The 17,335-nt window shown below is 34.8% G+C and overlaps 1 protein-coding gene across 40 annotated transcripts in view; it reads right to left on the bottom strand.

Moving 5' to 3' along the window:
* RIMS2 (regulating synaptic membrane exocytosis 2) overlaps positions 1–17,335 on the bottom strand; it is a 572,997-nt gene that overhangs the window by 409,153 nt on the left and 146,509 nt on the right. The window lies entirely within an intron of this gene.

The following is a 17,335-nucleotide window of genomic DNA, read 5'->3' as shown; positions in this document are numbered from 1 at the left end:
GAAAACAGTAGTTGCTATGGACTGAATACCATCAACTTAGGGGTTAGGATTTCAATATATGAATTTTGAGGAGACAGATATTCAGTCCATAGCACAGTTGGGGCCTTTTAAGTCATGAGGGCAGAGACTTCACGAATGGGATTAGCGCCCTTATAAAACAGACCCTAGAGAGAACCCTCACCCCTTCCGCCATGTGAGGGCCCAGCAAAAAGACGCCATCTATGAACCAGAAAGTGAGCCCTCACCAGACACAGGATCTGCCAGCACCTTGATCTTAGACTTCTCAGCCTCCAGAACCGTGAGAAATAATTTTCTGTTGTTTATAAAACACCTTATCTATGGCATTTTGCTATAACAGTTCAGAAGGGCTAAGACATTAGTATATAGATGATATTTAAAGCCATTCGAGTGTCCCATATTCTACTTTCTTATCCTCAGAATTTGGTTTATTCAGTTAATCCTATAGGTGAAATGGAGGGGCACTCTAAGGAAAACAAGCCAAATAATTCATGATATCTTTTTGTCCACAAAGGCCTACAAGATCCTGTTCAAGCTAAATATCACCCCTAGTATAAAATAAAGACAGAAAAAATCTTCATAGAAGAGGAGTCATTTTTAGTGACAAAATTCAATTTGAGGCCATTATATTATGCTTCAAGAATCCCCTAAGCCCTCCCAAAAACATACCAAAATGGTGTTTCCATATAAAAACCAATCCTCAAATTAAAATTAGTCAAGAATTAAAATTGAGCTAAACCTTTAGTAACTCTAAAGAAAAATAGGTTCCCTAGATTCATTCCAGTCAATTCATAATTGCTCGTGATATGTCAAAATTATTCCAAGGTAAGTGCTAAAAGAAACCAAAGCCACATTCTCTTCAATGCCAGAATATAGTTTTGTGTTTCTTCACATTGTTAAAGAACTTGGATAAGTCATTCTCTCAAATAACTAGACTCACAACAAGCATAATTTCAAAGCTGGTAAACTGGCCAGGTCTGTTCATGCTAGTGATAAAAATGGAACAAATTATTTGTTGTTGGACTGTTCTTTTCTTTACAATGTGGCTTTATGAGCATCAAGTCTCTGATATCAAAAAGCCTATATTATCCATTGTTTTGTAGAATTCCATCTTGACTACAATATCACAGATACTAAAGCTCTAAAAATATTCTAATCACCACAAGTTATCTCAAGGCACTCAAGTCAAAACTCATATTAAAACCAGTATGATGGGGGGGCTGGTCCAGTGGCATAGTGGGTAAGTTTGCACACTTCGCTTCAGTGGCCTGGGGTTTGTGGGTTCAGACCCCAGGCATGGACCTACACATCGCTCATCAAGCCATGCTGTGGCAGCGTCCTACATACAAAATAGAAGACTGGCACAGAGGTTAGCTCAGGGACAATCTTCTTCACCAAAAAAAAACACAAGTATGATGGCACATTAAAGTAATCTGACAATTACTCTGCCTAGACAACAATGTATAAACAATAACAAATTATTTTAAATGCAAAGCTAAGCTCACAAAGGAGGAAAGTGTGAGGTACCAAAAAGGAAGTTAGAGTTACAAACCAGATTGTTGTGCTCAAAAATGTGTAGTTTGAGATTTTAATGCCTATATATGGACAACACAAGGATTAAAAAAATAAAGCCAGGGGCCTATACAGGCCGAAGAGTTGAATCTACAATGATGCACAATTCAGGGTACTGAAAACTGTATCTTTTCAGTGAAAGATAAACAAGGAACATTTCATGCACAGACAAAGGAAAGCACAAGGAAGCACGTCTCTGCCTGTACTCTGGACTAACAAAAGAAATGTCCCCTGAAAATCAAAACATCGTCCTGCACTTCATACAGGTTTGTAATTTGCAGCATAATCCAGGAACCCACAAGTCCAAAAGTTATCAAGAAAATTGATGACAGGACAGAAATTTTACAAAGACACTTGAAAGAAGAAAAATTTTAAACCACATGAGAGACACACCATCAACAATGGCTGCAAAAGATTCCCATGGACTGAGGTTCCCTGAAAATAAGTTCACTGGTCAAAATTACAAACCACATGAGGAAAACTCTACCATGAATGATGAGTAGTCACAAAAACAGAATCAAAACCTAAAGAATTTCAAATAAAAGAATAATCTGCTATAGATTATACATATATTTAAAATTATTAAAGATATAAAGGAATGAATAAAAACACTAATGATTAAACACACACAAAATAAAATAAAATTTCTAAAAATTAAAAATATGGTCATTAAGAGACATTTGCTTCTGCTTATGATGTAGAACCTTACAAGAGAAAGTCCCTCCCACCTTAAAGACAAAAATGATGCAGGTAACCTACAAAGTCCTAGTTTCTTTAAGCCCTTCAAAGAACCAAGATGAAAAAGGAACCTATTGAACCTAAATACCAAAAAGTAACAAGCCCTTCTGAGGAAAGCAAGGCAGCTGGGAAGAGGAAGATGGGGGCAGAGCAGAGAGAAGGGGGGAAGCCTCCACAGATGTAGGTGAGAAGATACAAGCTGAACTTTTAACAAATGTTTAAACACTGAGTGTGGGTTGGTGTGGCCGTGTTAATATCCCTGCAAGCCCCAGACACAATGGGCGTCTGAGCCCACCTAGAAACTCTTTTCCATGATCCATTAGCAGCTTCTCACAGGAGAGATTGGTGGCAGGATAGGAAACTGAAAGATAGCCCTTCCATGACACAGCAGTGAGGCTAGAGAACTCAGAGAAGAACCCCGCAGTGCTTCAGGTCTTATGCTGGGTAGTGGACAATAAGCATTATCACTGAGGAATGATCATGGGACCTGAGGGAGACCCCGGCCGAACAAGGAACAGGCGCATGAGGTCTACCAAAGCCTTAGGATGAAGAAAGAGATTTGAGAAACCCTGTAGACGAGCCAGAACTTGCACTTAGTACAAGGTGTTATTATCTGCAACTGGAGGAAAGGCAGGAAAGTGTAGAGAGACCCCCTCTGAGGAGCAAGTATATAGTACCTGTTGAGATGTAAGAGCAGGAAAGGAGAATTGAAAGAAAATTTGCAGATAATCCAGGCCTTACAAGAAATAACAAGCAGCAGCTGTCTACTGTTTCACATAAGAAATAATGGACGGAGTCCAGACAACAATAGAAGAACTAAAGATGTTAAATGTTTAAAGCGCTAAAAGAAAAAAAAACATTCGACCCAAATTCTTCATCCAGCAAATGTATTCTTCAAAATTCTGGATGAAATAAGGACATTTTCAGACTCATAAAAACTGAAATATTTCATCTCCAGCAGACCTGTACTACAAGAAGTATTAAAACAAGTTTTTGGCTGAAGGAAAATGACATCTGGTTCTAAAAGAAGGAATAAAGAACACCAGAAAGAAAATAAATGTTAGTAAAGGATTGTTGTTCAAACTTATTTTTTTTTTTTAAGATTTTATTATTTCCTTTTTCTCCCCAAAGCCCCCCGGTGCATAGTTGTATATTCTTCGTTGTGGGTTCTTCTAGTTGTGGCATGTGGGACGCTGCCTCAGCGTGGTCTGATGAGCAGTGCCATGTCCGCGCCCAGGATTCGACCCAACGAAACACTGGGCCACCTGCAGGGGAGCGCGTGAACTTAACCACTCGGCCACGGGGCCAGCCCCTGTTCAAACTTATTTTTAAATACGTACACAGACACATACAAATCCATTTTAAAAAACTGTTGACTGCTTACGGTTATTTTAAATAACAATGTAATGTGGGGCTACTAGTATATTTGGTAAAGTATGTAAAGTACAAAAAGCAGGAAGGTGGTCATTGGAAGTAACCTGATGTGAGTAAGATCCTTACATTATTCATGAAGTAAAAGAATATTTTGTAAGTAGACTGTGATACATTAAAGACGTACTATATTGTAATCTCTTGAGAATCCATAACAAAAATAAAAGAAAGAGACATAACTAAAAAGTCGATAGAGGAGATGAACCAAACTATTTAAAAAAAAGGAAAGAAAAAACTTGCTTCTCCCCAAAGAAGACAGGAAAAAAGAAAAAAAGGAACAAAGAACAGAGAGGTCAAATAGAAAAACACACCAAAGACAGTGGACTTACACATATCAACAACTACATTAAATGTTAACAGACATTAAAAGCAGAGAGTATTGTAGACAAGATACAAAAAGCTAGACCCATCTAGATGTTATTCATAAGAAATTCATTGTACACATAAGACCTGTGGGGTACTTATTTACTTGTTTTATCAGTTACTAAGGGAGGGGTGTAAAGTCTCCTAATACCGATTGTGGATTTGCCTACTTTTCTCTTTAAAACTTCCAATAAAGACAAAGACAGGTTTAAAGTAAAAGGATGGCAAAAGATTTACCATGAAATCCAGAAGCATAAGGAAGCTAGTGTAGCTATATCAAATATCAGTATCAGACAAAGTAGCCATCAAAATTGAGTGTTACCAAACATAAAAAGAAGCACTTCGTGATAATAAAAAGGTCAATTCATCAAGAAAACAACATTCTTGAATGTGAGTAACCTAATAATAAAGCTCTCAAACAGATGAAGCAAAATTGGAAGTATGAAAGTACAGAGTAAGGAAAGTAAGGAGTATGAGTAAGAGTAAGGACTAAGGAGATTTTAACACCTGTCTCTCAGTAACTTATGAAACAAGCACACACAAAAATCGGTAAGGATTTAGAAGTGTTGAACCACACCATTAACCAACTTGATGTAATTGGTATGCCTGAAACAATACATTCAACAATATCAGAAATCACATTCTTTCCAGTGCACATGGAACATTCACCAAGAAAGACCACACGCTGTCTCAATAAGGAACACAATCTCAAGAGTATGCTCTCTGGTTGCAATGGCATTAAATTAGAAATCAATAAGATATCTTTAAAAAATGCCCAAATATTTAGAAATAAAGCAACACATTTTAAAATAACCTATAGGTCAAATTAAAAAATCAACAAGGAAATTTTTTACATAGTTTAACCTAATGACAAAATGTAAGCACACATAATTTACATGCTAAAGCAATTCTCAAAGGGAAATTTATGGTTTTAATTGTCTGTGTTAGAAAAGCACAGTATAAAATTAATAAGGCATGCTTCCACTTTAAGATGCTAGGAAATGAAACAAAATAAACCCAAAGGAAGTAGAAGGAAGGAAATAATGAAGATAAAAATAGAAAACAACTTAAAAAAGTAAACAAAACAAAACAATAAAACCAAAATTAATTCATCCCTACCAATCATTGATTGTAGAGAGAGAGAGAAAACAGAAATTATCAGTATCAAGCATGAGAGAAAGGACATCTATACGGAACGTATCCAACATTGATGGCTAATCAGTGGATATAATGAATAGCTTAATGGCAATACATTCAACAGCTTAGATAAAATGGACAAATTCCCACAAAAACAACTTAACAGGAAGACAGAAGAAATAATCTATAGTTCTATATATTTTTTTTTAAATTGAACACATAATTTTAGAACTTCCCATAGACAACTCGAGACTCAGTTGGCCTTACTGGTGAATTCTATCATATGTCTAAGAAAGAAATAACACAAACTCTTTCAGAAAATGGAGAAGGAATAAAACCATTCATTTTATGAGGTCAGCATAATCTTAAAACCAAAACCAGAAAAGAACATAGAAGAACAGAAAATTACAGGGGCCGGCCTGGTGGTGCAGCAGTTAAGTGTGCACGTTCCGCTTCGGCAGCTAGGGGTTCACCGGCTCCGATCCCGGGTACAGACATGGCACTGCTTGGCAAGCCATGCTGTGGTAGGCATCCCACATATAAAGTAGAGAATGGCAGGCACAGATGTTAGCTCAGGGCCAGTCTTCCTCAGCAGAAAGAGGAGGATTGGCAGCAGTTAGCTCAGGGCTAATCTTCCTCCAAAAAAAAGAGCAGAAATTTACAGACCGATACCCTTCATGAACATAGGTGGAGAAATCTTTAACAAAATACTAGTAAAGCAAATTCAGAAATGTATATATTTTTAAGAATATTATATCATAACCAAGTGAGTTTTATCCCAAAGATGTAAAGCTCTTTATGAAAATCAAAGATTTCGATTTACCACATAACAGATTAATGGAGAAAAATCATGTGATGATATTGATAGAAGAAAAAAAAACTAAATAAAGGCAAAACCAACAAGAAAAATATTTTATGGTTTCTTTTCATTGTCCTCCTTGGTCTCTACGCGAATTTTACATCAGGTTAAAAGAAAAATTATCTGCCTTTTTATCCCATAGTTCAACCCTATCTTAATCACTTCTCCATTAAGCAGTCAAAAATTTCTCTAACATGTCTCAGTGACTGTCTTTAGAATTGGAGCTGGCCAAAGAGAGGTGAATGATTTATAACCTTTAAGACCATGAAGCAGGAAATTCATATATCAAGACACCTCCAAGCAAAACTGGGATAAATCTGCAACAGAAATGGAAAACATGTTTGCACAGGGTGGATGGGGGCAAGGGGAAAAACTTGAAAGTAATTATACAATTGAAAAGTAAATTTTAAAATATAACAAAATGACAAGTTATATAGATTATTTTAGTGAATATATTTTTATTTCAGATTGTTTTGAAGGTTCTAGCTAATGCAACTAAACAAGAGAAATAAACGAGAAAGGAGGAGGTAAATTATTATTATTTTCAGGTCATATGGTTTCATACTGTTAAAACTCAAAAGAAACAACTGAAAATTCTGATAAACAATATAATTTAGAAAAGTAGCTGTGCACAATATTGAGACAGAAATCAAGGTATTCCCAGGTAAAAATAAGCAGAAAATTAAAATATTTCATTTATGATTTTAAAACAAATTATTGAGAAATATGCAAAATTAATATAAATAATGCTATTGAAGGATATAAAGAAGGATGAATAACTCAAAAACTATATTCTATTTTGAATATGAAGACTTAATATCATAATAATGACAATTCTTGCCAAATTTATCCAAAATTAAATGTGATGGCAGTAAAAAATACCTATATTATTTATTTAGGACTAAATAAATTGATTCTAACACATAGAAGGAAAAATAAACAAGCAAGTATAGCAAAGAGAATATCTTTGCAACTCTAGGGTAAGCAAAGATACCTTAGGCTACAAACATCACTAACCATAAAAGAAAAAATTAATAAACTGGACTTCATCAAAATTAAAATTTTCTGTTCTCCAAAATGCACCATTAAGAAATGAAAAGGCAAGCCATACACTGGGAGAAAATATTCTCAATACATATATCTGATACCCGTATTCAGAATATATATAGGGAGAACACCTGCAAATCAATAAGAAAAAGACAAAAAGAAATTTTAAAATAGGCAAACATTTAAGCAGACATTTCACAAGAGAAGTAATATGGATGGCCAATAGACGCTAATGATGCTCAACATCATTAATCATTGGAAGGAGATATAAAAACCAAACCACTTCGCACCCACTAAAATAACTTAAATGAAAAGACTGACAACACCAAACGCTGGTGAGGTTGTGGAGCAACCAGAACTTTCACATATTGCTGCTGGAAGTATAAAATTGTGCGTGAACTTTGGAAAACCATAATGAAAGTTAAACATAACCTAACTTCTTGTCCCAGCAATTCTACTTTTAGGTATTTATCATCAAAGAGAAATGAAAATATATGTCCCCAAAAAGAGCTATAACACAAATGTTTATAGTAACTTTATTTATTCTAGCCAAAAAAAAAAAGACAACCCACATGCCCTGAAACAGGAGAGTAGATAAACAAATTGTGGCATATTCATACAATACAGTAATAGTCAGGAATAAAAAGGAACAAACTTGACATAGGCAATAACATGGATTAATCTCTTAGGCTTTGAACTGAGAGAAGGAAGACAGTACTTACTATATGATTCTATTTATATGAAGTCCAAGAACAACCTAACCTATCTATAGTAATAGAAGTCAGAAGGCTGATTGCTTCTTGGGAGAGGCGGGTGAAGAACTGACAGGAAAAGGGCATGAGTGAACTTCCTAGGATGATGGGAATAACATATATCTTGATGAAAGTGATGGTTACATGGGAATATACATATTTTTCAAAACTCATCAAACTATACTTAAATCTTGTACATTTTATTGTAAATTACACTTCAATTTTTTTTAAGGAAATAAAAGAAATAGCCAAGAAATTTTTGAAAACAAAAGAAGAGCAATGTGAAGAAACTAGCTCCAGTGGTGTAACAATAGGGGTGGATGGGAGGGATTTGATGTAATCTGCCCCATCAAAAGGTTTACAATTGCCTACATATAGAGATTATAATAAACAGGCCAACTTTTAGTTAGTTTTATTATTTTTTAAATATTCTATACAGACAATACTCTCTTCCTCCCCATATTGCCCCTAGCCAGAGTGTCCCAGTCCCACTGCCACTCCCTAATATGCCACTGACCAATACTACAAGGTACTAGTAATATATATTAAAAAGATACAGCTGTTAAACTACATAGTACTCGGTACTGGCTCAAGAATAGAAAAATCAATGTGCAGAGTAAAGACTCCAGAAATGGACCATAATGCGTATGGGAATTCTATATGTGAAAAAAGTGACTGTGCACATTAGTGGATAAAAAATGAATTATTCAATAAATAGCATTATGACAAATGGGTAAAAATATGAAATAAAGTTGGATCCATACCCTATAACCTACACCAAAATAATTTCTGAATGCCAAAGCCCTACATACTTAAAAAATTGGAAAAGACAACCTAACAATTGGGAGAAGATATTTGCAAACAATATATCAGATAAGGGGTTAATATCCAAAATATACAAAGAACTCATACATCTCAACAACAAGAAAACCAACAACCCAATTAAAACATGGACAAATGATCTGAACAGAGATTTCTCCAAAGAAGATATATGGATGGCCAACAGGCATATGAAAAGATGCTCATCATTAGCTACAGGGAAATACAAATCAAAACTACAATGAGGTATCACCTCACTCCAGTCAGAATGGCTATAATCAACAAGATAGGAAACAACAAGTGTTGGAGAGGATGTGTTGAGAAGGGAACCCTCACACACCGCTGGTCGGAGTACAAACTGGTGCAGCCGCTATGGAAAGCAGTATGGAGTATCGTCAGAAAATCAAGAATAGATCTACCATATGATCCAGCTATCCCACTGCTGGGTATTTATCCAAAGAACTTGAAAACGCAAAGGCATAAAGATACATGCACCCCTATGTTCATTGCAGCATTATACACAATAGCCAAGACTTGGAAGCAACCTAGCTGCCCATCAAGGGACGAATAGATAAAGAAGATGTGGTATATATACACAATGGAATACTACTTAGCCATAAGAAATTATGAAATCCGGCCATTTGTGATAACATGGGTGGTCCTTGAGGGCATTATGCTGAGTGAAATAAGTCAGAGGGAGAAAATCAAATACCGTATGATCTCACTCATAACTAAAAGATAAAAACAATGACAAACAAACACATAGCAATGGAGATTGGACTGGTGGTTACCATAGAGTAAGAGGGGGAGGGCAAAAGGGGTGATTAGGCTCACATGTGAGGGGATGGACTATAATTAGTTTTTGGGTGGTGAACATGATGTAATCTACACAGAATTGGAACTATATTACAACGTACATCTGAAAGCTATATATTATTATAATCCAATGTTACTGCAATTAAAAAAATTTTTTTTAATTAAAAAAAATTGAATGCCTCCAGCACACACACACATACACACACACATACAAAAAGCCATGATAGAATATGGAAGAATTTGTTTTTGTAATCTTGGAGTAAAGGTTTTATTACATGTGAGATAAAATCCAGATGCTAAAAAAGACTGATAAATTTGACAAAAAGGCAAGTAAGCATTCTTACATACAAATAAATAAAAGAAAAAAAATGAACACCTGGGATATTTGCAGCATATGTTATAAAGAATTACATTCTTTAACATAGAAAGGACTGATATTAAAAAAAACACTAATGCAAATGAGCAAAGAACGATATAGAGTAAGAAAAATGCAAGCCCCTACGTGATAAGGAAAATATGAAATCAGAACTAAAGTCTCCTCTTACTAAAGAAATAGAATTTTGATTAAAAGTAAGCTATGAAGCAGTCACTTAGATTTTAGTAAACACCTCATTAGTTACAAAGATCCATTATTTGAACTCAGACTAAAATTAAATGTGTCTATTCAAATGGGATTTTCCTATACTCTACTTCCCTTATGAGTTTCATCCTCCTTATATTTCCTGACACTTAGTATCAAGGAAGAAAACAGCTTTCAGATGTACTACAGAACCTGTCTTTATCTTTAAAAATATAAATCCCATCTCCACATTTGCATATACTTTAAGTTTTTAGAAACATTTAAAACATCATTTTGAAAATAAATGCATGAAGTCATAAGACATTGTTATAGTTAGTATGGCTAACAGTGATGGTTCATAAATTTTACTTGTTTATCATTTAAGACATAAATTACTTTGCAGTGAACTTGCTAAACAAACTGTTTCTAAATGGTCATGTGGAAAAATAAACATGCAAAATTATCATAAACGTTTTGAAAAGGAAGTAGAACTATGGAGTTTTGGGGGTTTTTTTCCTTTTCTGCCTTCTTCTAGCCCCTTTGTTCTCCAATTCTCCACTTAAAAACATAGTGCAACTTCTATTGCTTGATAAAGTATCTTGCTTCAATGAGTACATATTAATAAAACTACTTTTGATTATTTTAGAACCTAAACACAATGCAGAGTTTTCCTCTTCTTTGAAAGCATGAACAGACAGTACAAAGAAAAGGAAACACAAATGGATTCCAAACATGAAAAGATGTTCAACATCACTCATAGTAACATAATTGCAAATTAAAATTATAATGAAATTGGTAAAGATACAAAAGTTGGATACATTGTGTTTTCAAGGATGTGGAAACAATCATTCGCCATGCTATTAGTGGAAATATAAATCAATACAACGGTTAGAGAGGGCAATTTGGCATACTGATCAAAATTTCAAATATTCTGCAATTCCATCTTAAGGAATTTACCTTACAGGTTTACTTGCACATATGCAATGTGAGAGATATATATAACTATATTTATAATAGCAAAATATTAGATATAATCTGGTTAAATAAATTTTGGCATATCCATACAAAGTAATAATGAATTCATTAAGTTAAATGTGATAATTCTATATGTATCAACATAGAAAAATTCCCAAGACATACAAGTAAGAGATAAAATCAAGCTGCAGACCATTTGTGTAAAAACTGTATGTCAATATAATATCTCTTAGAATATATAAAAGAAAATAATAACTGGTTGCCTATGGGGAAAAGAACTGAGGTACTGGAAAATTGGAGGACTGAAGGCCAGGGATGGAAAAGAAACTTTGTTTTCATTATATATACTTTTCTATCTTTTGAATTTTGTACCATGTTCCTACATTACTTATACAAATACATAATCTTCTTTAATATAAGCATAAATATTTTGTATATACCATAACATGGCAGTGATGAAGAACTGTATTCTAAAGACTCATAGGAATTGGAGGATAGGGTGGGACCAGAGGAAGGAGTTAAGGGAACTGAAAGTGCCATTTAGGTGGAAGGGCATTGAGGGCAAAGACTGCCATAAAAGAAGAAGAAAATGGAGACAGGGATCATGAAAATGAAAAATGAATTTATTCTGCCAGGGAATAAGGACTCACAAGCAGCTCCACACAAAAAAGAACTGGCCCATAATGAGTTCTCTCCAGGCTCTGTCCTGGTCAGATAAATTAAACCAAGGCCTTGGAGAGATCAAGCAGAGCCAATGGGGGAAGAATACATCCAGGACCTGTTAGATCACCACTGGACCCAACAACTAAGAGTATCACATGGCAATCATCAAGCCAATACTATACATTGTTCTATTTTATCTTTTCTATTAAATATAATAAATTCTCCTGTTTATTTTTGGAACATGATGGTGGGTTATACTTTCCTTTTTAGTACTTAGGAAAGAGAGTCCTCAGAGTTGTGGGGAAGGAATCAATAATTAAACATAACAACCCTATACTTGTATACTTATTTATTACCTCTTTTTCACACATAAGGAAAGTGATGCTTAAAGTTATAAAGTAATTGGCCCAAATACTATAGTTAGCAAAGTGATAGAGCCTGGCTCCAAACTCAGGCATTCTGAGAGCTGAGTTTGTGTCCTTAACCATTTCATGTTACATCTCACCTTACCCCCGTTAGGCCCTCTCCCACAGCTCACTGTTAGATGGAAGTTGTCGTGAGAATGAAATGAAATAATACGCGTTAAAAAGTTTATGACAGTGTTCTTCATACATAATGATTGTTTAATAAGTCTTAGCTGTTATTATTAATAAACATCTCTTCCTTGGTTTCCTAAAGCTCTTTCAACTCCGTATCTCCACAACTAGAATCACTGCCTTCCCTCTCTGCCATAAATATGCCCTCTATCTTCCATATGCTGGCTTCAGCACAAATATCCTCATTCAATGCAATAATCTAGTTGTCATCCTGGCTTTTTATTCAACCACCAAACTTCTCAGTTTTAACTCTCAACTCTCAAATCTGTCACCCCATATAGATACTGACACTTTCTATTTCAGGGGCTCATAAACTTTCATCTATGGCATTTAACAATAGCCCTTCCTTATCCATGGTTTTGCTTTCCATTGTTTCATTTACCCATGGTCAATCATGGTCCAAAAATATTAAATGGAAAATTCCAGATATAAACAATTCAGAAGTTTTAAATCACATACCATTCTGCATAGCGTGATGAAATCTCCTGCTAGCCCACGCCATCCTGCCCAGGACATGAATCATCTCTTTGTCCAGCGTGTACATGCTGTCTATGCTGCCCGCCCATTAGTCACTTAGTAGCCATCTTGGTTATCAGATCAACTATCGCGGTATCCCAGTGCTTGTGTTCAAGTAACCCTTATTTTACTTAATAATGGCCCCAAAGTGCAAGTATAGTGATGCTGGCAATTCAGATGCCAAAGAGAAGCTGTAAAGTGCTTCCTTTACGTGAAAAGGTAAAAGTTCCTTACTTAATAAGGCAAGAAAAAAATCGTATGCTAAGGTTGCTAAGATCTATGATAACTTTTATTACAGCATATTGCTATAATTGTTCTATTATTAGTTATTGTTGTTAATCTCTTACTGTGCCTAAGTTATAAAATTAAACTTTATCATTAGCATGTATGTATAGCAAAAAACATAGTATATACATAGGGTTAAGTACTATCGGATGTTTGAGGCATCCACTAGGGGTCTTGGAATGTATTCCTCACAGATAAGGAGAGAATACTGTAGTTAAGGGAATCTCATAGAGGATAAATAAACAGGTCTCATTTTCAGTTACAGATTGGATGGAATGGTATACAGAATTGGAATAACTCAATCAAAGCAAAAGTTATCCAAAAGATGGAAAAGTAGCAATATATAATCAAAATGTATGGCCTGTCCTTGCTCTCAAGAAGTTAGCTATGGTGCAATTGTACTTTGTAGTCGCTCCAACTTCCTCTAAACTGTCGTAGCCAAAATGAGTGTCACTTTAAATCAGTTCTTATTAGTAAGATCAACTTCCATAAAACTTCAACATATTATCCTTGTCAGTATTTTCTCTCGTCATATACATATATATTTTAATTTCCTTGAGATATTTCATTTTACAGACATTTTATTTCACAGAATTTTCACACTGTGAGTTTTTAACCCATTTTTATAAGAGACTTAAGTCAGATTTTCAATGCTCACTTCTGCATTTACTCAAAATATGCAAATAACCAGGTGAATGATTTTTAAAATGATAAATTTCCACTAAGCTTAGAGTGTATAACATATTCAAACAAATATTCAGCAGCCCCTCTCTGTCTTTTGATTTACTCCCTGCCTTCTAGATGTATTTTCTTCTAGATTCTTGTTGAATGGTATGTTGTCTAAATAAGATTAGTCCAAAATACTTCTATATAGTTGATGAGAAACTCTCGATGTTTGTATTGCTTTCCTACTAAATGATGTAAGAATTTTGGGTTTTATCAGGCTCATAATAAAAGAGGCAGAGTAGTAGTAGTAGTATTTAAACTTGTGATTTTATTATAAGAGTTAGCCCTGACAAAGCTGTTATATTCAGTTTCTAGAACAATTTTATTAAAGTCATATACATGTTTTTGTATTATTAAATATAAATGCAAAAGCAAATAATCTACCACTGTTAAGACAATATTTACTGGAATGCAGCTCCACACAGCTATTACCTAGATGAAATGTAACAATCAAACATACTTTAACTTGAAAATGCTTTTAAGTATATGCTAAATTGCAACTCCGTAAGAGAATAACAATGGGCAACTAGATAAACACATAGGATACGGAAGCCTGAATAAGGTACTTAAATCAGAAAAAGCGTCAGATTGCAGCGAAAACAAAGAGCACTTTGCTCTGAATGTCATAGCTGTAGCTGCAACCCAACAGATAACCTTTACCTTTATGTTTCTGAAATGTGAGAAATACTATAGGTCATATATCATCCTTCCACACCCTTCATTTCAATAACATACCATTAGTAACATCATTTTTTAATAATAAAAGTTAATAACCTGTCAATAACAAGTGAAATTTTTACTTATTATTGTCTTAAGAGATATTGGCATCCTAAAAGAACTGTTGTAAAAAGAGAGAGGAATAATTTAAGATCCTCATTAAAGTGGTCTTTGCATAAACAGATAATATTGTCTCTAGACAGTGAAATGATCATCACTTTGTTCCAAAAACTATAATTTCACTATGCTCTCACTAGACACTAGCAGGTCAGTATTTACTAAAAGATGAACAGATATATAAATGTCCTAATTTATGACAAATAATGCACCATGGAAGTTTAGTTTACGTATTTGTTCGACACATCTTAACAAGTCTGAGAAACATCCAAACTACATTAAAAAAAATTCAACCTCCTTTGCTTTGATTCTATGTGAAATAGAATGTATTCATATTTAAGGAAATATTCATTCTCTAAAACCAACACATTCATATTAATTTACTGTTTGCAACCTGAGGTAATTTATATGTAATACATGAGCAGATATGTTAAGTGATCCTAATTCTTCAAACATTTATAGAGATAAAAGCAGAGAGATGAGTATCTGGCCAATGCTCAAAACATGTGCTTCTTTATTCCACTTATATATTTCTGAAGAACACTTCTAGCTGTTTGTATGGTTTCCCTCCTATACACTGCATCTCCACTAACATTTCCATTAGGAACGATTTTGGCTATAAGTGACAGAAAATCTGGCTACTGATGGCAGAAACAACTTGGGAGTGGGTAGTTTTCTCACACTGGAGAAAGGTTTCTGATGGTGTTGGATCAATGGCCCAACAATGTCATAACTAATAACTCAAATATTCTTGGCTCTTCCCTCGTCTTCACAAATGGCTAGTGAAGCTCAAGACATCACTTTTGCCTTAAAAGGCAGTGCCAGCTACATCTTTCTTTTTTATCATGACTTCCTAGAAGCCCTCATAAATTTTCTTATACCTCATTTGCTAGAACTGTGGCACAGAGCCATTCTCAGTTGCAAGGAAAACTAAACAATTTTATATTTTTCAAGTCCTTCTATCGGGAGTTGCAAGAGAGAAGGAAATTGGAAATGTCTGTTAGGACAGCCATTAAACAGGGTCTAGAACAGTCTGCTCTTTCAACTTCTCAACATTCCATACATATATTTTACATGTAGCAATTCTCCCTCTCCCTAAGGGAGATAATCCCAAAGTTCCATCTAGTCATCAAATCTAGCTCTGAATCTAGGATCTCTGAGGTAGAGCAAATCTTTCCATCATGGCCGAGTGTGGATCATTGTGAACCACTGACTTATACACTGAAAGACAAGCTATCTGTTCCCAGTACACCCAAGACACAATGATGGAGAAGGAACAGGGTAACTGCAACAAAAACTCTCATTCAAAAACAGGAAAAATGAGAAATATACAGTGGCCAACTGTTCACAGCACACAACAATCCCTACATGAGCAACACCTCAGTTTCCTTGGATATCCTATCTGGCAGCCCCTGATTCAGCTACCCAGGAGGTTCTCCCTTGACTTTTGTCATTCATATTCCCTGGTTCTGCCCTTTGGGAGTATGTCCCTTGTCCATTATCCTCCTTAGCAATACATGAGATTCGCATTGAAGTGTACCCTTCTTGCATTTTGTACAGCTTTTATCTCCACTGCTTTATATGTATCATACTGTTACTATGAGCACAGGGTATTGCCTTAGAGGTTGAATAGTCAGAATGTTTGCTATGCAAGCTTGGGGTTTCTTTAGCCACTAGCCACATATGGGTATTTAAATTTAATTAAAACTAATTAAAATTAAAAATTCAATTCTCAGTCACACTAGCCACATTTTAAGTGTTCAATATCCACATGTGACTAAAGCTTACTGTATTGGATGAAGATATAAAACATTTTCATCATTGGTGAAAGTTCTATTGAACAGTGCTGCATAAAGAGTGTCATAAAAAGGTCTGTTGAAATTTATTTTAATGTTCCAAATACACATAAAATTAGTATACTTTAATCTGTTAGTCAATCCATGGTTTAAAATACAGACTGGCACATTATGAAATCTTGTCAATACATGAAAGTCATTTTCATAGCTGAGTTATCACTGTCTCATTTCCAGGATAGGTGTCAGAATTCATTACGAAATCTACAGACAATAATGAAAACATTATGTATCCTGTGTTAACTCTGGACACAAAATTAGCACTAGAGATTCTAAAGGCAGTGGATTGCCTAATTTGCACTACTTGAATTGCCTGAATTGCATTACTTAGCTAATAAGGTTGGCTGGCAAAAAGCTGGTAAGGTCTCTAGGGAACCTGCTGGAATTGAGGATGATGCACAGTCTGGGAGATGTCTAAGTAACTGACCTGAACATCTTCAAAACTGCCTTAAAAGTTTGGTAGAATTCTTATGGGTAAAAAAAAAAAAAAAAGGAAAAGAAGGTAGTCACATTTATCTTTTCCTCTGCTCAGAGCTTTCATTCTAAACCCACATCAGTATTTGCCAACATCCACATTATCCCCAACCTAGTAACTGAAGACTAAAGAGAATAAAAAAGCTCCAATTCGCAAAAAAGAAGGCACTCTTTAGAAGATCTCAGCTGAAGGATGTTCTCTTTGGGTTTTAAGCCAATTTAATTTGGAAAACTTGAAAAGACCTCAAGTTTTAGTCTGACTCATCAAAAAATCAAAATAGAAGGATTTTATCTATGTTTGC

Source organism: Equus asinus, chromosome 12 (genome assembly GCF_041296235.1).
Source record: "Equus asinus isolate D_3611 breed Donkey chromosome 12, EquAss-T2T_v2, whole genome shotgun sequence".
NCBI lineage: Eukaryota > Metazoa > Chordata > Mammalia > Perissodactyla > Equidae > Equus > Equus asinus.
Note: the sequence above shows the minus strand (reverse complement) of the source record. Positions and strands in the feature narration are given on the sequence as shown.